The sequence below is a fragment of the Narcine bancroftii genome, chromosome 1 (assembly GCF_036971445.1).
Source record: "Narcine bancroftii isolate sNarBan1 chromosome 1, sNarBan1.hap1, whole genome shotgun sequence".
Taxonomy (NCBI): Eukaryota; Metazoa; Chordata; class Chondrichthyes; order Torpediniformes; family Narcinidae; genus Narcine; species Narcine bancroftii.
The window spans coordinates 68,465,470-68,488,855 of record NC_091469.1 but is presented as its reverse complement, the minus strand read 5'-3'; the positions used below and the strand labels follow the sequence as shown (position 1 = coordinate 68,488,855).

Genomic DNA, 23,386 nt, shown 5'->3' with positions numbered 1-23,386 from the left:
TGACCCAAATTAGGTAAATGGAGAGTTGTTTGATGGAACAGTAGGTGAGAAATGTGAAAAGCACACCAAGACAGGCTTATTCTATTCTTGGACTCCTCGACTCCAAATTGCTGAAGCAGGGGGAAGTATTAACTGAGACTTAACATAGAAGAATTTACTTGACTTCTGGCTTCTAAGGAAACAGCCCCATGTTAGTTTGGCTGAACAAACCCACAGACTGTAGTTCAATAAGTTCCATCAATCACAACACAAAGGTCCTTTCATAGATTTAAACACAGGGCTGACTTTTGTTGTACATATAGGAAAATGCTATTACAAAAAAAAAACTTTGAATGTCATTTGAAATGTATGTGTACTCAATCATATTTAGCCAGTATCTCAGAATGACTGCTGTATTGGCAACCACAGGACAGCCTGCCTGTGTGGAAAGAAAGTAGCAGTAACACAGACCAACTAACAAGGCCAGCTTCATGTCGCAAGAACAGATATGGCAGGAAAGCAATCAAAGAGGGGCGTTGAATGCAGCCAAGCAAAATTGCATAATCCAGACCGTGGCATTTGGCCTGAAATGCAATCAGGTTTGATGACAATTATTTTTAGAAATAGGAACCAATTTACTTCACGCATATTACTATTCAATATATATTACACAGTAGATATGATTCAATAAAACATTGTAAAGTAACAATCCTGATCTGTTCAAACCTGGAATGTAATCAACGTGACAAGGAGGCCAGTGCTTGCTGTCGGCAGTGAACTAACTGCCTGCACTCAATAAACAGACCAAGCAACGACTTGCCTTTCTGAAATCACCCATTTCAATTTGTTGCTCAATGCCATTCCAATCCATAATGGCAAGTGCTGTGTGATCCACAAGGTGGGCCATGAAACATTGCAATAAAAAAAATTGGTAGCTGTGATATGCCTTCAAGTTTTAACTGCCATCAAATATGCCAAGGACATCACATGTATCTAATTCTCTCCCACATTTTGAGAGCAAGCCAAATTCTAGCACTTGAAAGTGGGAAATAACCACGAATTTACCAGTTCACCTGCCAGTATGAACACTCCCAATCCAATAGGGGGTCCAAATCAACCCAGGAATTAACCACCTATCATGTTTACTGCATATATATTGTATAATTTACATATGATTCATATTCTGTATTTTAATGTAATAAGATTGACAATTATTTTTGTTCAATATACAACTTGAAATATTTCTCTTTCAAATCAATAAAAATGTATTTTTTTAAAAAATCAGGGTGAAAATAGCGAGTACCGCTGACAGTAGGTGCTTTCAAATTACAGCACCCAGGTGCGATTACTGGGTCGTGGGTCCAGGATGCACCTTTCAAATTTCAGCCAGACATACCTAATAAATCGCCAACCTGGCGATTTAATGGGGATCCCACCCCCGTGATGATGTGGTGAGTGACGTGTCATGCACTCAATGGGGGGGGCTTGGGATTGGGGGAGTGGTTGCTGCCATGACGTGACGCTCCAGTTCACGGCAATGGCTCAATGAGGGAGAAATGGCCATCTTCTTTACCCATAATCGCCAGTCTCTCCCTCTCTCCCCCCTCAACTGATTTCAGCAGTGACCTCTCTCCCCCTTATCGCGGTAGCAACTACTTCCCCACCGATCGCGGCAGCAGCATTTCAGCCAGGGGTTTCCCTGTGACACAAGAAAATGCAGATGTCACCTAAGTAACCGGGACAGCCATTTCCCTTTTCAAACCACCGGAACAAGAAGCCTGGGTAAGTTTTACTGGGTTCCCTGACCACCTCACAGGTGGTTAGGGGACCTTGTTGGATCCTTTCAAAGAGCCATGTACCTGGGTCGCTAACTGCAAATTGCCCAGTTAACCCCATTTTACATGGCAGTTTGAAAGGGCCTAGTAAGGCTGTCAGTCTCCACATTGGTCATTGTTGCGTTGAAAAAGTGTCAGGTCTATAAGAGACAAGTTTGGACACAAGGGTTTGCTATCAAAAACACAACAAATAATAGAAGAGTGTGGGAAAAATCATAACGAGAATAAAACACATACATGCACAATGTATAAAAGAGCGCGGAAAAATCTACTGCAAGTATTGATCTTTAGAAGTGGATTCCAAACTACTTCTTTCAGAATCAGAATTTATTGTCATGAACAAATCATGAAATTCAGTGATTCCACTCACATACCACCTTATCAATCACCACTACCTATTGATGTGGGCTGGTAGGCTTCAGACTGTTCAAACTCAGACTAGCTTGCTCACAATCTGGTACACCCAGATTCAAATCTTTGTGATTGCCCTCACAATCTGGCAGAGGGTCAGGGTCAGACTTTCCCAGGCTCATTTGTGTTTTATTTCCACTACCACTTTGCCACGCTCACTATAAACTGTGCACATGTGTGTGTTATCCCCCTTACCATTTTCCCACACCCATTTTTTGTAAATAAAATAATAATAATGTTCATCTTTCATAGTCGAAGAAGACCATGGCTTCAGAGTCAAATGGGAGATTGGTGACTGTGGGGTGACTGTGGATACAGAGGTGACTGGTGGAGGCCAATCTGGACCCTGAAGGCTCGCCAACATGTGAGACACAAGTGGGTGGGTGCTGTCGTGGCAGTGGATGCTGCTTGGGCCTTGCGCACAACCCACTTTCGTTGCACCTTGATGATACGCCTGACTTAAGCTGCACGGGCTCCTGTGATAATCTTGCTGTGCCAAGCTGGACGGTCAAGGGCAAGCGTCTCCCACGTGTTTATGTCGACACCCAGGCCTTTGAAGGATGCTTTGAGGCAGTCTTGTAACATATCTTTTGCCCCCCAACTGAGCGCTTACCCTGACGCAGTTCTCCGTAAAGCAATCGGCCGTCCGGCATTCTGACCACATGTCCGGCCCACCTGGCTTGGGCTTTCAGCAAGAAGGTATAGATGCTGCAGAGCCTAGCTGGTTTCAGGATTTCGGTGTTAGGAACTTTGTCCTGCCACCCTCCACATAGCTGTCTGCGGAGACAGCTCAGGTGAAAGCGGTTGAGCTGTTTGGCATGTCTGCTGTAGGCAGTCCAGGTCTCGCTGGCGTAAAGGAGGGTGGTGAGGACCACTGCACAGTAGACCTTCAGGTTGGTGGCAATCCTGTTGTTGACTGCATGAGAGAGTATGCTGCCTAGGTAGGTGAAGTTACAACAAAACTGTGTTCATCTGTTTACTCATATATCACAGCCATACACCCACATCCCCTCCGAAGATTGAGGGGCTGGAGTGATGTCTGGGTACTCTCCTTATAGAACAAAGCATTCACTCAGGATGTAACCACTGGAGGTTGGGCTCCCCTTAGCTCCACAATATCAGGTTGGTAATGTGAAAAGGACGCACGGATCCAGTTTTTCTTGGTCCAGTGTGAACAGCCCTACTGGTACTTCAAAACAGGTCGTTAACACGCAAATGTGAAAGGAGCTTCCACAGTACCTATTGGGAACATTCTATTAATCTCTCGGTTAACTGACAGAGAACTTGGATTTAAATGTGCGAAGCAGGTCGTTGAGCTTGAGAGCAGGAGGAGTTACATATGGGAAGTAGATTTAAATGCATCTTTCATAATCTACCTAAAGTGCTTACAAATAATTAAGAACTCGAAGTTACTGAGGTCATTGTTGTAATAGAGAGTTGTGGCAAATTCCACCCAGCCCGCTTCCCAGAATGGCATTGAACTGATAACTGACAATATGGTTTGGAGCCTTGGTCGAGTGATAAATATCACTACAGAGATGAATAGCCTTGCAATCAGAATGGTGATGTGAATGTTTTTACATTCATCTGAGAGATTTCACTTTAACATCTCATTCTTCAGATAGTTCCTGCGACTGTTACATTGAAGCATCAGCTGATGTTTTAGGCACAAATCTATGAAGTGGAATCTGAAGCAAGGAATCACTGTTGCCCAATGGTCATGTAGCTGCCAGTGCACAATGCAGTTTCCGCCATGTTCTCCTGTCACTCTTCCCCTCCCCAACCTTCAACTCTACCTTCTCAATCATTTTACTTCTCACAAATTGCAGACCCCCTTTTCCTTTTTTCTATGCACATCACATCTATATCTATCCATAGAGCACTCACACCATTATGTCCATAGTGCCCATTTCCAGAGCCTAACTACTCGAGCCAAGTCTACATATCTGTTGGTTATAAAAAAAAATCTAAATCCACAGGTTTGGGTAAACTCACTTTATATATAAATGTACCAATGCATACTGTTACAAGCCCAGAGGACCCCAAAACCCAGCAGCAATAGATATTCACCAAGACAAATGGTTATTTAAACAAAATTTGCTTTTAATTACCTTTAAACATGAAAACAGAATCACTCTTTAACTTATCACTATTGACTTAACTAACCTAACTTAACCCCCTTCTAATTCTAAACGCACATGTATGTAATGTGTGTGTAAGTTCAGAAAAGTTCTTTGGTTCACAGTCCAATCTCACTTCTCATTCCTCCAAGTTTACTGGTTGCAGGCAATTCTTATACCGTGCACAGAATTTAACATTTATAAAGTTCACCAGGCTTTGGTGCTTGAAAGGAAAATGGTTACCACACAGGATGGTTCTTGTCGGTTTTCAGAGAGAAATTCGTTGTACGCTGACACCCACACTGATTCCTTTTTTAATCAGCCACTTCAGTGTCTTGCCAAAGAAACTTTCCCCCTCAGGGTTCTCCAGATGATGACCTTTTTCTTTCAGGTCACCACAGAGTTCTTTTTGTTTCTCTTATTTCAAGTGAAACATTAGACAGCCAGTCCGCTCCTCTTGCATAAACCACAAGGGCTTTTACCAGGCTGAACTAAGCACTCACAACCCGTCCTCCAAATGTTTTTTTTTTCCACAAGCTTGCCAGCTTGTCCTGTTCCAGTCCCAGATGCTGCTGCTGACTGTAACACTGTAGAACTGGTGTGTGTGTGTGTCATGTACACATACAGAAAAAATCTGTTTGACTCACTCTGCTTGCAAAGCCACATGACCCTCTTAGAACAGCAAGTTCCACCCCAGACACAATGTGGCTCCAACAAGTTTTTTCATCTGTTGCCTTTTTGTAAACAACAATCCATTAGTGAAGTCTCTTAGGCACTCTCCAAAGCTCCTGCAAAGGTTCTGGGGCCGATATGTCTAGCATTAGCAGACCTCCAGTATTTTAAATAAGATCTGTTTTAAAGTGTTTGTATGTGACCTACACTAAAAACCCTGCCCAAATTTATCTCCCAAAAACATATCTATATTCTGTCACAATACGAACAACTCAAACCCCAGCTACCTGACTGGAGCCCAAAGACACGGTCATCAAGTTACATATCAAAATTTGAACACATTCTTGGGCTCTAGTCGGGTTCAGTGTGGCTTCATGATCAAGTTTGTATTAATTAAAGGAAACCACATTGGACTAATTTACTGGATTTTATTTTAAGAATATGACTAGTAGAACAAGCAAGGAGGAACGTGTAGATGTTGTGTACAGTAAAATCTCAGGTATCTGGCACCCATGGAGATTGGTAGATGCCAGACAAGGGAATTTTCTTGTTCTTTAGATTGCGTGATTGGTGAAGGGCGCCAAACGACCAGTCAATATTTCTGGTCCAGAGTCTACATCAAGACTAAAGTAAGAAGGGACGATATTGTATATCAAGGGAGAGAAGGATAAAAAGATGAGGGAAGGGGAGAAAGGGGAAGAAGTTTGGGAGGAGCTAGGAGGCAATAGGGTATTGGATAAGAGGGTGGATGGAAGTTAGAGTTAAAAATAAGCATGAATAGGTCAAGAAGAGATTTTTAAAAATGGAACCAGAGAGAAGTGGGGGAGGGGTGGTTACCTAAAATCAATGATCATATTATAGACAATAGACAATAGAAAATAGGAGCTGGAGTAGGCCCTTCGGCCCGTCGAGCCAGCACCGCCATTTTACAGATCATGGCTGATCACTACCATCAGTACCCCTTTCCAGCCTTATCCCCATAACCCTTAACTCCTTTGCCCATTAGAGTCTTATCTAACTCTCTTTTGAACATAATCAGCGAATCTGCCTCTACCACCCTCTATGGCAGAGCATTCCACAGATTCACACTTCTCTGGGTAAAAAAATGTTTTCTCATCTCCGTCCTAAAGGGCCTACCCTGTATTCTTAAACTATGCCCTCTAGTCCTCGACTCCCCCATCATTGGGAAAAAGTAATCCGACTTCACCCTGTCTATCCCCCTGATGATTTTGTATACCTCAATCATGTCCCCCCTCATCCTTCTAAACTCCATCGGATACAAGTCCAGTTTTTCTAGCCTTTCAGCATACGTCAACCCCGCCATCCCTGGAACTAACCTTGTAAATCTGCGCTGCACAACCTCTATAGCTAGTATGTCCTTCCTCAAAATTGGAGACAATAACTGGACGCAATACTCCAGGTGGGGTCTCACCAGGGCCCTGTACAACTGTAGAAGGGCGTCTCTGTTCCTATACTCCAATCCCCTCTTTATGAAAGCCAACATGCTATTAGCCTTCTTCACAGCTTTCTGAACCTGCATGCTAGTCTTCAGTGACCGGTGAACAAGTACTCCCAGATCCATTTGCTCCTCCCCACTCCCTAGCTTGTCTCCATTTAAATAATACTCAGCTTTCCTATTATTGCCCCCAAAATGGATAACCTCACATTTGCTTACATTGAACATCATCTTCCATTCAGCAGCCCACTCCCCCAACCTGTCCAAGTCCCTCTGCATTTTCCTGACATCCTCCTCACACCGCCACCCAGTTTCGCGTCATCTGCAAATTTGTTCAAGTTATTAATAATCCCCTCATCCAAATAATTTACATAAATTACAAACAACTGAGGACCCAATACCGATCCCTGCGGCACTCCACTCGTCACATCCTGCCATCCTGAAAAAGACCCGCTTACCCCAACCCTTTGTTTCCTATTTCTTAACCAATTTCCTATCCATGTCAGCACCTTACCTCCAATACCATGCTCCCTGATCTTACCCACTAGTCTCCCGTGCGGTACCTTATCAAAGGCCTTCTGGAAGTCCAAATACACCACATCCACAGGCTCTCCCAAGTCCACCCTCTTTGTCACATCCTCGAAAAATTCCAGAAGGTTAGTCAAGCATGACTTACCCTTAAGGAATCCATGCTGACTAGCCCTTATACTATTATTTCTGCCTAAGTGTTCTGCTATTACTCCTTTTATGATAGACTCCAATATCTTCCCCACCACCAACGTCAGGCTGACCGGTCTATAATTTCCCGTTTTCTCCCTCCCTCCCTTCTTAAAAATCGGCACCACATCAGCCACTCTCCAATCCTCAGGGACCTCCCCCGAATCTATGGAACTTTGGAAAATGTCGACCAGTGCTTCCACAATTTCCATAGCAACTTCTTTTAAGCACCCTGGGATGCAGCCCATCAGGCCCCGGGGATTTATCAGCCCTCAGTCCCAACAATTTACTCACAACCTCCTGTTTCTGGATCCGGATATCCATTAGATCCCCTACTTCCCCAGGAAAGTTCCCCAAGTCTCTTGACACCGCATGACCATTACCCCCTAACTGACCATTACCTATATCCTCCTTGGTGAAGACAGTTGCAAAGTATTTGTTAAATTCCTCAGCCATCTCCTTGTTTCTGGTAATAATTTCACCCTTTTCCATTCTTAATGGGCCAATTTTAGACCAAACCAATTTCTTCCTCTTCACATATTTAAAAAAGCTTTTGCAATCCTCCATTATATTATTTGCTAATTTCCTCTCGTACTTAATTTTCCCCTCTCTTATGACTTTCTTAATTACCCTCTGATGCTCTTTGAAGGTTTCCCAATCCTCTAACTTCCCACTCTGCTTCGCTATCCTATACTTACTCCCTTTGGATTTGATATTACACTTGATTTCTTTAATTAGCCACGGCTGCCATTTGCATCTCCTAGAGCCTTTCCTCCACTTTGGAATAAATTTGTCCTGAAACCTGTGAAAAATGTCCAAAAATACCTGCCATTTTTCCCCAGTTGTCCTCCCAGCTAGTGTATCTTTCCATTTTATTTTGGCTAGCTCCTCCCTCATAATGCATAATCCCCTTTATTTAACTGCAGTACAGATGCTTCCGACTTCCTTTCTTTTTCCCTTTCTAATTGCAGCTCAAAAGCAACCATACCATGGTCACTAATCCCTAATGGCTCCCCTACATCGAGGTCACTTATTAACTCTGCGTCACTGCACAGCACCAAGTCCAGAAGCGACTTCCCCCTGGTAGGTTCCTCCACTAGCTGCTCCAAGAAAGTATCTCGTAGACATTCAATAAACTCAGTCTCTTGTGCTCCTGCCCCCGTCTGATTATCCCAGTCCACCTTCATGTTAAAGTCCCCCATAACTACTGTATTGCTACCACTTTGACATGCCACTCTTAATTCCTGATTTATACTTCTACTGATATCTAAGCTACTTTTCAGAGGCCTGTAAATGACCCCCATTATGGTCCTCATGCCTTTACAATTTCTTAATTCTATCCAAACAGACTCTACCCCACCGGTTTCAATGTCTTTCCTTTCAAACGCCTGAATTTCATTTCTTACCAACAGAGCTACCCCACCTCCTCTTCCTAACTTTCTGTCTTTTCTATAGGACGTGTACCCTGGAACATTTATTTCCCAATCCTGCCCTTCCCGCAGCCATGTCTCCGTTACTCCGACAATATCATAACCTCCCATTGCCATTTGTGCCTCAAGCTTATCCATTTTATTCCTTACTCTCCGTGCATTCATACACAATACCTTGATACCATATCTCCTTTCTCCCTCCACCTTTGTTCTCGATGCACTTGCCCCTACTCTCCTATTCTTTTTAGTTCCCTTTTTCCTTATTGTTTCACCGTCTAACGGAAACACCCCTATATTCACTCTCCTATCTGCTTCCCTATCAGTCCTGTTCCCTTCCCCCTGCCAAATTAGATTAAGGCTGCTTGGAATGTGCTGTTCCTCACATTTACATTTGGCCTCATTCTAGCAATTAATGAGGCTGAGGACAGACAGGTTTGTGGAGAAGGGGAACTGAAATGGTTGGCTACTGGGCGTTCACGCTGAGGCCCATTAGATACTTGATGAAGCAGTCACCCATTCTGCAATCGGTCGCGCAGTCCAGCCCACCACGAGATAGCCACATTTTCGCACCGATATCAAGGACTCGTGTAGTCATGGACCAGGGACTTTCACAAGTCAGTGGAGAATTTGTATTCTTTCAAGCAGGTTATGGGATCATCCTGAATTGTTGGAACAATTCTTGAAGCACCTGCTGAACTGTTACATAACTCCCAAATGGTTGGCAGCCTGTGGGGGAACAAATGGCACGTAGCCATGCAAGATTGCGCAATGAACGATTTACAAGTTCCCTTAGATGACTGAACACTTCACTGAATAAACTGCATGGTTACCCCATTACAGCAAGGTTGGGTAACTTAAACTCTATTTGAGAATGTCCAACATTTTCTGTTTTTTTTTCCTTCAGATTTCATGCAGCTGCAGAATTTTACAATGCTGGAATAAAATTCATTCTCTAAGGATAAAGATAATGCACAAGTTGTACTAAAATGTTTACAACTCTGGGTGGATGGAGAATTTTTAAAAAATCAGAGCAGTATAGACAATACTTTCTCCAGATATTATGGACCAGAAGGTATCCCATGGATTGCACTACTTATACATTATCTGCATTTTTCCCAGATGGTGAAAAGAGGCTGGAACCAGCATCTGCAGATAGGAGTCCAGTACCTCAAAGTATTGATCATCACAGAAAAGCTGACAGATCTGTAAATCAGCATAGGTCAGGGGTGGCAAACCTTTTAAATTTAGACATACAGCACAGTAACAGGGCATTTCGGTCTACAAGTCCATGCTGCCCAATTTACATACACGCCCAGTTTGTACTCATGGGCCAAAATGGCCTGTTACCCTGCTGTACGCCTAAATTAAAAATTAAAAGGTTGGTCACCCCTGGCATAGATGAATAAATCCAAAATTCTGTTTTAAAGAAATTAAGCCAGTATGGTCACTGAACTTACATTAGATTTCTTTCCATATCATTCACAAGTCCTTAATTTTTTTTAGTGAACAGGTATTAAGGAGAAAGCAACTTTAATAAAGTAATGCAGCAATTTGTTTTTATTTGTATTTTTCTGAATTAAATAAAAGTGCTATCTGCATATCTGACAATTTACTTTGACAATCTTTTCTCCAGTAGTTGAACATTTAAGAGACTTTCATAATCCCATACATCTTTCAAAAAATTGCAGTTGGGAAGAAGTGTTGGCATTGTTCTAATCTCGGTATCTCAGCATGCTCAGAGTGTGATGTCAACTATTACAACAGATAAGTGGTATCCAGACAGGAGGGTCCAAATCAGTGTAATTACTAATGCAGCCACTATGCAAGGAGATACGAGTCAGCGTATGATGATTTGCTATATACTTAAAAATTTTAAATTCCATACAAAGAACATATTGATATTCCAAACTGTGAAAATTGTGAGAATTTGTCATTTTGAATGTACTTATAAAGTCATACAATTCATAATCATGAAGTGTTTCCACTTGATTTAAGACAAACTTTAAATCCCTCTCAGTAAGTTGCTATTGCTCCTTAATTGACTAGGCCGAAAATTCATGGCCTGAAGATAATTTTCAAATCTATTTGCTTCGAAGTGAACAAATTTATTGGAGTAGAGAAGATATTAAATTTTATAATCCAAGTTCATTTATCACCACAAAACACTGTATGCAGTCTGCATGAAGATAAAAGAACTAAGAGCATTGAATGATGCTATTCACATCACACACTTAGACGGAAAACAGAAAATTTGTAATTTAAAGAGATGCTTGACCACCCACTAACAGGAAACTGGTGATTAAGGAAAATCTGAGCAGTAATACTTAGTGACAGTAGCCTCAAATTCTTGAGAACTTGGTGTTTGTCTTGTGGTCACTGTGTACATGCATCTGCCTCACACTTGGTTAACAAATAAATGTTTCTGTTACTTTCAAAAGTCACAATGCTTTATTATCATCCCATTTCATGGAGATGAACAAAAACAATTTTCTTTACCCATGGCCAATCGTGTGTTTATCTTTTGTGTTGAGTCATGGAAACATGTTACCCAGCATGAACAGAATTTGAAACAGAAAATATTAAGGTAAGAGAGAGAGTTGATTTATCTTCTGCTTAAAATATGACATTCCAGCAATAAAGACCACACAAGAGGCCATCCAATACTTCAAAACAAATCATTCTGGAGTGATTTTAAACTTTGAATTTAAACCAGGAAATCAGCAGGGCATTCTGATTATTAAACAACATTTGGGCAACTTCAGTTCATTAAAAATGGCAGGTTAATGATGTCATAAATACCAAGGTCAGCAAGTGAAAAAGAGGATGATCAGTTTCCTTTCTTAATATCAGATTGTTTGATGTCTCTCCACCAATTCAATTTTTTTTTTAAAATGGCTCCGATAGTTTTATTTGTAGTTGAGCTGAGGGCTAAAATTACAATCTATAAGCACCAGATGTTACATTTTAATTAAAATTACTACATTATCTGTCTCATCTATACATGTAAGAATGTACCTCCACTTTAACGCCAAGACAGCAGGTACTAAATTAACTTTCAGGTTAACTGGGGGCAATGGACATTTAAAAAAATGTTCTACATATTAAATGAATATCTGCTTCAGGTGCAATTTTTGTGGTAAACAAAAAAGGCCCCAAGTATTCTCACTGAAATGTAGACAACCATTATCTATAATTATAGATGCATAACTAAAGCACACAAATCTGCCAAAGTTACCTTTTTTCATCATGAATTCTATCAATTCCATCTTTACCCATAAGATTTGGTATTTAAATATATGAAGCACCATGAAGTTTTCCTCCTGCAATAGAGATAAGGCCTCTTTGTATCAGTGAAACATGAAAGTCTGCAGACACTGTGATTGTAATTCTTTTGGCTTGGCTTCGCGGACGAAGATTTATGGAGGGGGTAAAAGTCCACGTCAGCTGCAGGCTCGTTTGTGGCTGACAAGTCCGATGCGGGACAGGCAGACACGGTTGCAGCGGCTGCAGGGGAAAATTGGTTGGTTGGTGTTGGGTTTTTCCTCCTTTGCCTTTTGTCAGTGAGGTGGGCTCTGCGGTCTTCTTCAAAGGAGGTTGCTGCCCGCCAAACTGTGAGGCGCCAAGATGCATGGTTTGAGGCGATATCAGCCCACTGGCGGTGGTCAATGTGGCAGGCACCAAGAGATTTCTTTAGGCAGTCCTTGTACCTTTTCTTTGGTGCACCTCTGTCACGGTGGCCAGTGGAGAGCTCGCCATATAACACGATCTTGGGAAGGCGATGGTCCTCCATTCTGGAGACGTGACCCACCCAGCGCAGCTGGATCTTCAGCAGCGTGGACTCGATGCTGTCGACCTCTGCCATCTCGAGTACTTCGACGTTAGGGATGAAAGCGCTCCAATGGATGTTGAGGATGGAGCGGAGACAACGCTGGTGGAAGCGTCCTAGGAGCCGTAGGTGATGCCGGTAGAGGACCCATGATTCGGAGCCGAACCAAAATGCTGTTTTTCCTCATTGTATCAGACCTGGGTTCAATTATGTGATGTTTGACAGCAACAAGAAGCCCAACAGATAACTAGCCCAGAAGAAGAGGACCAACATCAAGAAGCCATGAAAAAAAAACACCCAACAAACTGAGGCAAGCAGCTCAACAAGAAAGTCAGAAGAGACACAGATACAAGGAAGAGGAGTAGAAGACACAAACCTAAGAGCAGACACAGAAGAAGAAGAAGAGGAAGAACACCAAGCTCTGCACAGAATAGAAGGTAAATGAATGGACAGTACATAGATAAAAAAATATTTTCAAGAACAAATGAAAGATTTAAAAGAATGGTTGACACTGGAATTTAGTGAAGTGAAAAGAATAAAAAGTACAGAAGAAAAAGTGAGTAGAATAGAGCTGGTCATAACAGATGTAGGGAAAGGATTAGAAAATGTGGAAGAACGAGTAATGGCTGTAGAAATGGAAGTGAACGACTTAAAAAGAAAATTGGAAGAAAGTGAAAAAAAAGTTAAAGAATCACAAAGAGTTGTTAGCTCAGAAGATGGATATAATGGAAAACAATAGTAGGCGAAACAATATAAAGATAGTGGGCCTAAAGGAAAATGAAGGAGGCAAAGATATGAAGGAATTTATAAAAGAATGGATCCCAAAAGTCCTGGGAATGCCAGAAATGCAGGAAGGAATGGAAATAGAAAGGGCACACAGAACACTAGCCCCGAAACCATAGTTACAACAAAAACCAAGATCCGTTTTAGTAAAATTTCTGAGACACACGACAAGAGAAAATATATTGAGATGGCAATGAATAAAATTAGAGAAGACAAAAAACCATTGGAATACAAGGGACAAATTTTTTATTTTTAAACCCACAGACTTAAATTTTGAACTCCTAAAAAGAGGAAGGAATTTAACACAGCAAAATCAATCCTATGGAAAAAAGGCTATAAGTTTATGTTAAAATATCCAGCGATGCTTAAAATAGTTATCTCAGGGGAACAAAACAGACTGTCCTCGGATCCGGAGAAAGCACAAGAATTGGCAGAATGCCTGCAGGAGAGAGAGACAGATGAAGAGATGTAACAAGAAAGAAGAACGACAACAAACTACATATAAAGATGTAAAAATAATGCACAAGAACTAAAGAAGGGAAGAAAAGGAAAGTAAGGGAGAAAAAAGAGAAAGAGAGGGAGCTTTGTTTTAATGTGAAGATAAGTCTTTTCTGGAGGGGGTTGGGTGGGAGAGAGTAACAGTCACTGCGAAATCAGTTGACACTTGCGAATGGGTTTGCAATCCGAATGGAGAGGGGAGTTGTGGTTGCCCGGCAAGGGATAAGGGGTGTCTCAGAGAGTGGGGGGACACTTGGGGTTAAGGGAATTTTAGATGTGGGAGTGGATGAAGTATTTTATGTTTTAGAAGTGTTGTCATACATTGAGTTCAAAAAAGGAAAACTGAGAGATGAAAACGGGGAAAAGGGGAAAGGTGGTGGTGAGGAAGCGGAAATGAGGTGTAAACAGAGTATGAGATGGCCATGTTGAACTATATGACTATAAATATTAATGGAATACATAAACAAATCAAAAGGAAGAGGCTATTAAATTTACTGAAAAAAGAAAAAATTGATATAGCATTCGTGCAGGAAATGCATCTAACTGAAGTGGATCATAATAAATTAAGGAGAGACTGGGTAGGGCACGTAACGGCAGCATCATATAATTCAAAAGCCAGAGGTGTAGCTATATTAATCAATAAAAATGTACCAATCAAAATACAGGAGGAAATAATAGATCCAGCAGGGAGATATGTAATGATAAAGTGTCAGATATATTCAGAATTCTGGAATTTGGTCAATATATATGCAACTAATGAAGAGGATCAAAAGTTTATGCAAGATATTTTTTTTTAAGATTGTAGATACGCAGGGGAATATATTGATAGGAGGGGACTTTAACCTTAATTTGGACCCAAAGATGGATAAAACTGGACAAAAGACTAGCAAAAAGAACAAAGTAACCAAATTTATGGTTAAATCAATGCAAGAAATGCAACTTTTGGATATATGGAGGAGGCAACACCCAAAGGAGAAGGAATGCTCATATTATTCGAGTAGACATAAAACATACTCAAGGATTGACCTGTTCCTGTTGTCAGCCCATATCCAAGGGAGAGTTAGGAAAACGGAATATCTTTGGCTTGGCTTCGCGGACGAAGATTTATGGAGGGGGTAAAAAGTCCACGTCAGCTGCAGGCTCGTTTGTGGCTGACAAGTCCGATGCGGGACAGGCAGACACGATTGCAGCGGTTGCAAGGGAAAATTGGTTGGTTGGGGTTGGGTGTTGGGTTTTTCCTCCTTTGCCTTTTGTCAGTGAGGTGAGCTCTGCGGTCTTCTTCAAAGGAGGTTGCTGCCCGCCAAACTGTGAGGCGCCAAGATGCACGGTTTGAGGCGTTATCAGCCCACTGGCGGTGGTCAATGTGGCAGGCACCAAGAGATTTCTTTAGGCAGTCCTTGTACCTTTTCTTTGGTGCACCTCTGTCACGGTGGCCAGTGGAGAGCTCGCCATATAACACGATCTTGGGAAGGCGATGGTCCTCCATTCTGGAGACGTGACCCATCCAGCGCAGCTGGATCTTCAGCAGCGTGGACTCGATGCTGTCGACCTCTGCCATCTCGAGTACTTCGACGTTAGGGGTGTAAGCGCTCCAATGGATGTTGAGGATGGAGCGGAGACAACGCTGGTGGAAGCGTTCTAGGTGGTGCCGGTAGAGGACCCATGATTCGGAGCCGAACAGGAGTGTGGGTATGACAACGGCTCTGTATACGCTTATCTTTGTGAGGTTTTTCAGTTGGTTGTTTTTCCAGACTCTTTTGTGTAGTCTTCCAAAGGCGCTATTTGCCTTGGCGAGTCTGTTGTCTATCTCATTGTCGATCCTTGCATCTGATGAAATGGTGCAGCCGAGATAGGTAAACTGGTTGACCGTTTTGAGTTTTGTGTGCCCGATGGAGATGTGGGGGGGCTGGTAGTCATGGTGGGGAGCTGGCTGATGGAGGACCTCAGTTTTCTTCAGGCTGACTTCCAGGCCAAACATTTTGGCAGTTTCCGCAAAACAGGACGTCAAGCGCTGAAGAGCTGGCTCTGAATGGGCAACTAAAGCGGCATCATCTGCAAAGAGTAGTTCACGGACAAGTTTCTCTTGTGTCTTGGTGTGAGCTTGCAGGCGCCTCAGATTGAAGAGACTGCCATCCGTGCGGTACCGGATGTAAACAGCGTCTTCATTGTTGAGGTCTTTCATGGCTTGGTTCAGCATCATGCTGAAGAAGATTGAAAAGAGGGTTGGTGCGAGAACACAGCCTTGCTTCACGCCATTGTTAATGGAGAAGGGTTCAGAGAGCTCATTGCTGTATCTGACCCGACCTTGTTGGTTTTCGTGCAGTTGGATAATCATGTTGAGGAACTTTGGGGGACATCCGATGCGCTCTAGTATTTGCCAAAGCCCTTTCCTGCTCACGGTGTCGAAGGCTTTGGTGAGGTCAACAAAGGTGATGTAGAGTCCTTTGTTTTGTTCTCTGCACTTTTCTTGGAGCTGTCTGAGGGCAAAGACCATGTCAGTGGTTCCTCTGTTTGCGCGAAAGCCGCACTGTGATTCTGGGAGAATATTCTCGGCGACACTAGGTATTATTCTATTTAGTAGAATCCTAGCGAAGATTTTGCCTGCAATGGAGAGCAACGTGATTCCCCTGTAGTTTGAGCAGTCTGATTTCTCGCCTTTGTGTTTGTACAGGGTGATGATGGTGGCATCACGAAGATCCTGAGGCAGTTTACCTTGGTCCCAACAAAGCTTGAAAAACTCATGCAGTTTGGCATGCAGAGTTTTGCCGCCAGCCTTCCAGACTTCTGGGGGGATTCCATCCATACCTGCTGCTTTGCAACTTTTCAGTTGTTCGATTGCCTTATATGTCTCATCCAGGGTGGGAACCTCATCCAGCTCTAGCCTTAGGGGCTGTTGAGGGAGCTGGAGCAGGGCGGAATCTTGGACTGAGCGGTTGGCACTGAAAAGAGATTGGAAGTGTTCTGACCATCGGTTGAGGATGGAGATCTTGTCGCTGAGGAGGACTTTGCCGTCTGAGCTGCGCAGCGGGCTTTGGACTTGGGGTGAGGGGCCGTACACAGCCTTTAGAGCCTCGTAGAAACCCCTGAAGTCGCCAATGTCCGCGCTGAGCTGGGTTCGTTTGGCGAGGCTAGTCCACCACTCATTTTGGATCTCCCGGAGAAAACGGAATATAGATGGAGATTAAACTCCATGTTACTTAAAAGACAGGAATTTAGAGAATTTATTGAGCGCCAAATTAAAATGTACTTTGAAATAAATATGGAATCAGTGAAAGACAAATTTATATTATGGGATGCAATGAAAGCCTTCATTAGAGAGCAGGTAATAAGTTATGTAACTAAGATGAAAAAAGACTACAATCGGAAAATAGAACAGCTGGAAAGGGAACTAGTAAGTACAGTAAAAGAACTAGCAACAAGGGAAGATACAACAAAAGGAAGAGAATTGACGGACAAAAAAAAAAACGGAACATTACAAACGTATAAGGTGGAGAAGAACATAATGAAAATAAAGTTGAAGTATTACGAGCTAGGAGAAAAAAAAAACGCACAAAATACTAGCCTGGCTGCTTAAAACAGAACAAGCTAAAAGATCTGTATTGGCATCAAGGAAAAAGGACAAACAAATTATATATAACCCAACAGAGATCAATGAAAACTTTAAGGAATTCTACGAACAATTATACCGAACTGAGAACAAAGGGAAAGAAGAGAAAATAGATGACTTTTTAGCTAAAATTGAACTACTGAAATTGCAAGAAGAGGAGCAAAACAAATTGATAAAACTATTTGAAAGAGAAAATACAGGATATATTAAAAAAGCTACCGAACAATAAAAAGCCTGGAGAGGATGGACTCCCAATAGAATTCTATAAAACATTTAAAGAGTTATTAATTCCTCCTCTCCTGGAAGTAATGAACCAGATAGAAGAAACACAGAACTTGCCAGATTCGTGTAAAACAGCAATAATTACAGTAATACCAAAGACGGGGAAAGATCCACTAACACCAGCATCATATAGACCAATATCTCTACTTAATTCAGATAAGATAATAGCAAAATTATTAGCAAACAGATTGGCTGACTGTGTACCAAAAATAGTAAAACTAGATCAAACTGGATTTATTAAAAGATGAACAATGGACAATGTCTGTAAGTTCATTAACTTAATCCATGCAATACAAAGAAATAAGATACCAACAGTGGCTGTTGCTTTAGACGCAGAGAAAGCCTTTGACAGGGTAGAATGGAATTATTTCTTCAACGTACTACAGAGGTTCAACCTACCAGAGAAATATATTAATTGGATTAAAGCATTGTAAGGGACAATTGGTGAAGGTGACAGTAAATGGATATATAATCGAACCAATTTAAATTAAGCAGGTCAACTAGGCAGGGATGTCCGCTATCTCCCTCACTGTTCGCTTTAGCAATAGAACCATTGGCAAAACTGATAAGAACAGAAAATAAAAGGGATAAAAATAAAAGAGAAGGAATATAAAATCAGTTTATTTGCAGATGACATCATACTATACTTAACAGAACCAGAAATATCAATAAAAGAATTACATAAGAAATTGAAGGAATATGGAGAAATAAAAGTGAAGCGATGCCAATGAATAATGTGGATTACACAGAGTTTAGAAAAGAATCACCATTTAAATGGCAAACACAAGCAATCCGATACCTAGATTAGATAATAATTTAGGCCACCTATACAAATTAAATTATCAGCCATTAATGAAGAAATTACAGGATGACTTAGAACATTGGAAAGAATTACCTCTAACACTGATAGGAAGGGTAAATTGCATTAAAATAAATATCTTCCCAAGGATACAATACCTATTTCAATTGTTACCAATTCCCTTAGCAAAGAAATTCTTCAATGAACTAAAGAGAATAAGGAAATTCTTATGGAAAGGGGGGAAACCGAGGATTGCGCTAGATAAATGAACAGAATGGTACAAATAAGGGGGTTTGCAGCTACCAAACTTTAAGAATTATTATAGAGCAGCACAATTATGATATCTATCAGATTTTTATCAGTCAAGGGAAAAACCAGATTGGACCAAGATAGAGCTAGATAAAATAGGGGAGAAGGTACCAGAACATATACTTTATAAGTGGGATGAAAAAATGGTGCTATACAGAAGTTCACCAGTACTGCACCATTTACTCAACATTTGGAAGAAGATTCACATAGAAAGGAAAAAAAACAAATTACCAACAACCAAAATTATTATTGACGCAAAATCAACTAATCCCTTTCGCAATAGATAACCTTTACTTTAGAGAATGGGAGAGAAAAGGGATTAAAAGAATAGAAATTTGTTTTTTTGGGAAATCATTTATTATTATTTGAACAAATGAAGTACAAATATGGAATAACTCATGGTACAATGTTGGCATACCACCAACTGAAAACCTACTTAAAGGACAAAATGGGAAGCAGAATGAGATTACCAGAAGGAAGCAGCTTTGAATATGTGATTACAGACACAATGATAATTAAAAGATTTATAACGAACATGTACATCAAGCTGCAAGAGAAAGAAAATGATGAAATAAGCTACAAGCCCAAACAAAAGTGGGAAAAAGATCTAAACATGAAGATAAAAAATGAAATATGGGAAAGTTATGCTCCGGAACTATGAGAAATATAATCAACACAAGGTTACGCATGATATAATATAATTGGTTACACAGGCTATATATCACGCCCCAAAAGTTAAATAAATGGGATCCAACAGTATCAGATAAATGTTTTCGCTGTAAGAAGGAAACAGGAATAACAGTACATGCAATTTGGGCATGGGAGAAAGTGAAAAAGTTTTGGGAAGATCTAAATCAGGTATTAAATAAAATCACAAAAAGAAACATACCAAAAAACCCAGAGATCTTTCTTCAAAGTAATACAAGTAGTAAAGAATTAGGCCTCAAACTGGATGAAGCGCAAAAAAGATATTTTACAGCCTTAGCTGTAGCAAAATAATGTATAATGTCAACTTGGAAATCAGAAGAAAGCCTGAGAGTACAGCAATGGTACATAGAAATGAATAAATGTATTCCATTGGAAAAAATAATATATAATTTAAAAAATAAAGTCACATTATTTGACAAATTTGGGAACCATATATGGATCACAACAGAGAGGGCCTAGCGTGGACCTCCACCCCCTAAAATGATCGAATTAGAAGATGACGAAATGAACTGACCCAATGTGTAAAAGTAAATGATACAATTTTCTTGTTTATTTTAATAATGTGATGACATTGTTTAATGGGTTTATTGTATTGTATATGTTGAACGTTTAATGGGTTTGGAGGGGGGTGGAAAGGAGGGAGGGAAGGGAGGGGGGAAAAAAAGCGGAGAAAATGACACTGTGTATATTCAAGAGGGAAATGTTTGTGTGTATTTTGATTAATATGGTTCATAGTGTGAAAAATAAAACAGTTTTAAGAAAATTATGTGAGGTTTGCAAATTCTCAGTGACCAGGTGGGTTTCCTCTGGATACTCTAGCTTCCACCCACAACCCAAAGACATGAGTGTTGATTGGTTAATGGGCCAGACCATATTATCCCTAGTGTGGAGGCACTTGGTCAAGCTTGTTGATAAGAATGGATGATCTTTTTATATAATTAATTAAATATTAGTGCAAGTCGATGCTGGAATGTCATTGCAGACACAGTGGGCTTAGGCCCTGTTTATGTGTTGGAAAACTCTAAGTTTTCCAATTAAAACATTTTTTTAAATTACTTCTTTACACTTAATTAATGCTAAACAATCCCACTGGCAGTTCTTAGTGCTATAGGGGATAGAGAAGAACATCTTAAGTTTACAACAGGAGTTAAATCAAAAGGGGAAGTGGGGCAAGGCATAGTAGAGGGAAGTTAACGCGCTTCAGTGTGAGCCTGAGGTGATGCACTCTGGCAAGTCCAAACAGGGCAAGGCTTGCACAATAAATGGTAGGTCTCCAGAGTAGGTTGTGGAACAAAGAAAGACAATGGGGTACAAGTACATAGTTCCCTAAAAGTGATGACACAGGTAATCAGGATGTTGAAGAGGGTGTTTGGTATGTTTTCCTTCATCAGTAAAGGGCATGGAGTACAGGAATTGGGATGTCATGTTACAACTGAACAAGATATTGTAATGAGACCACACTGGATTACCAGACTTCTATGCAGTATCCCCAATTATACAAAATATATCATTAAGTTGTAAAAAGTGCAGAAGAAAACCACATGGATGTTGTCTGTTCTGAAGGGCTTGTGTGATAAGGAGAGGATGAAGTATTTTTCTCCCTGAAGTATAGAAGGCTGAAGGGTCTGTGTAGAGATATATAAAATCATGAGGGGCATAGATAAAGTAAATATTCATAGTATTTTTCCCAGGTTAGGGGGATCCTAAAACTATATAGCCAGTTAGTTGTCATATGTGCAGTGATAAAATATGCTTTGTGGGTGATCCAGCTAGACATAGGATAGAAGAGCAGATCTTCAGAGAGACCAGTTGTACAGAGAAAAGGCAATAAAATGTTACAATTGTAGTCATCATTTGATTATTCTGAGATTTAGGGTGACAAGGGAAAGATTTAAAAGGGGTCTGAGGGTGGCTGAGAGGATGGTAAACATGTGGAATGAGCAACCAGAGGGGGTGATGGAGATGGCTACAACTGCAAAATTTAAAAGATTTTTATTTGGACAGGTATACGGATAGGAAAGGTTCAAAGGAATAAAGGCCAAACACCAGCAAATAGAACTAGGATTAGATAGACAACAGAGGACAAGTTGGACTGACAGGTCTGTTTCCATTCTGTAAAACCCATGACTCAAATGGCAGAATCTTGTTCCTTGAGATCAGAATTCACAGTTGGAGATAATAAAGCATTTTTAAAATGAACAAGGTTTTTCTCTTACTCATTTCCCACTTCATTCATACTTTGGTGCAGAATTTGAAATTCTAATTTACAACTCTGATTCAGGCTCAAGAGATTTTCCTTCACATTGTCTGCCAAAGCAACCTCGTCTTCTCTTAGCCTTTCTGATTTATTTCTTGAGGTTTTACTTGCATTTTTTTTTAATACTCCGCAAGTACCTCATTTGCTCTATGTTGCCTAAACTTGCTATACACCTCTCTCTTCTTCCAAAACATATCTCCAATATCCTTTGAAAACCAAGGTTCCCTGTGCCTACTAACCTTGCCTTTAATCCTGACAGGAGCATACAAACTATGTACTCTCAAAATTTCACCTTTGAAGGTCCTCCACTTACCTCGCACATCCTTGCCCAGAAAATAACATCCCAGTCCATGCATTCTAGATATTTTCTCATTTCCTCAAAATTAGCCTTTCTCAAATTTAGAATCTCAACCCGAGGCCCAGACCCATCCTTCTCCATAATTAACTTGAACCTAATGGCATTATGGTCACTGTACCTAAAATGTTCCCCTACATGTACTCTGTCACCTGTCCTGTCTCATTCCCTAAAAGGAGGTCCAGTATTGGATTCTCTCTAGTTGGTATCTTGATATATTGATTTAGAAAACTTCCTGAACTCCAGCCCTTTTACAGAATGGGAGCCCCAGTGGAAAGTTTAAAATCACCTATCACAACCTGTTTCCTGCAGCTGTCTGCTATCTCTCTACAGATTTGTTCCTCCAATTCTCATTAACTACTGGGTGGTCTATAATACAACCTCATGAGTGTGGTCATACCTTTCCCGTTCCTCAGTTCCACCCATAAAGCCTCAGTCGAGAAGGGCTCTGGTCTATCCTACCTGAGCAAAGCTATGATATTTTCCCTGGCGAGTAATGCCACTCCTCCCCTTTCAATCGCACCCCCCTGTTCTATCCAACATATCATTTTCCATAATTTCCGCTACCTACATTGTGATCCCAACACCAGACGCATATTCCCTTCTCATCCCAGTCTTCCACAGGGACCTCTCCCTCCATGACTCCCTCATCCCCTTCCCACAAATCAACACTTTGGAACCTACCCCTGTGAACACAGGAAATGCTACACTTGCGCCCACACTTCCTCCTTCACCACCATTTGGGGGTCAAACGGACCTTCCATGTGAAGGAACACTTCACTTGTGAGTCTGCAGGGGGTCATCTACTGCATCCGGTACTAACGTTGTGGCTTCCTCTACATTGGAGACGGGATGCAGGTCGAAAGAGATCACTTCCTTGAGCATTTTCGCTCTGTCCACTGCAATGGCGGAAGCTACTTAAGTGGCAACCCATTTGAATTCCCCACCCCATGTCTGTTCATGGTTTCGTGCACTTCCAGACTGACACCTCCTGCAAATTAGAGGAACAACACTTTATATTCTACCTGGGCATCCACCGACAAAATGGCATTAACATCAACTTCTCCAGTTTCTGTTAGGCTTTTCCCACCACCCCACCCATCTTCATCTCCTTTCCTCTAGTTCTTTCCCTATCCCTCTCTCTCCTTTCCTCTAGCTCTGCATTCACAGAGCTACCCCCATCCCCCAATTAATTCTCAGCTGTTCTCTTCTGCCCTCCTACCCATGTCCACCTATAGCTTTTGGCCTGTGCTCCTCCATTCCTCCTCCTGCCCCTTCTTCCCTACCTTTTTAATTCAGGTTCCTGCTTCTTTTTGGTCATACCTTGATGAAGGTCTCAAGT

General features: G+C 41.3%; 1 protein-coding gene across 2 annotated transcripts in view; it reads right to left on the bottom strand.

The window, feature by feature from the left end:
- The window catches only part of fancc (FA complementation group C), a 191,967-nt gene that overhangs the window by 114,637 nt on the left and 53,944 nt on the right, over nucleotides 1–23,386 (bottom strand). The gene's annotated exons all lie outside the window — the stretch shown is intronic.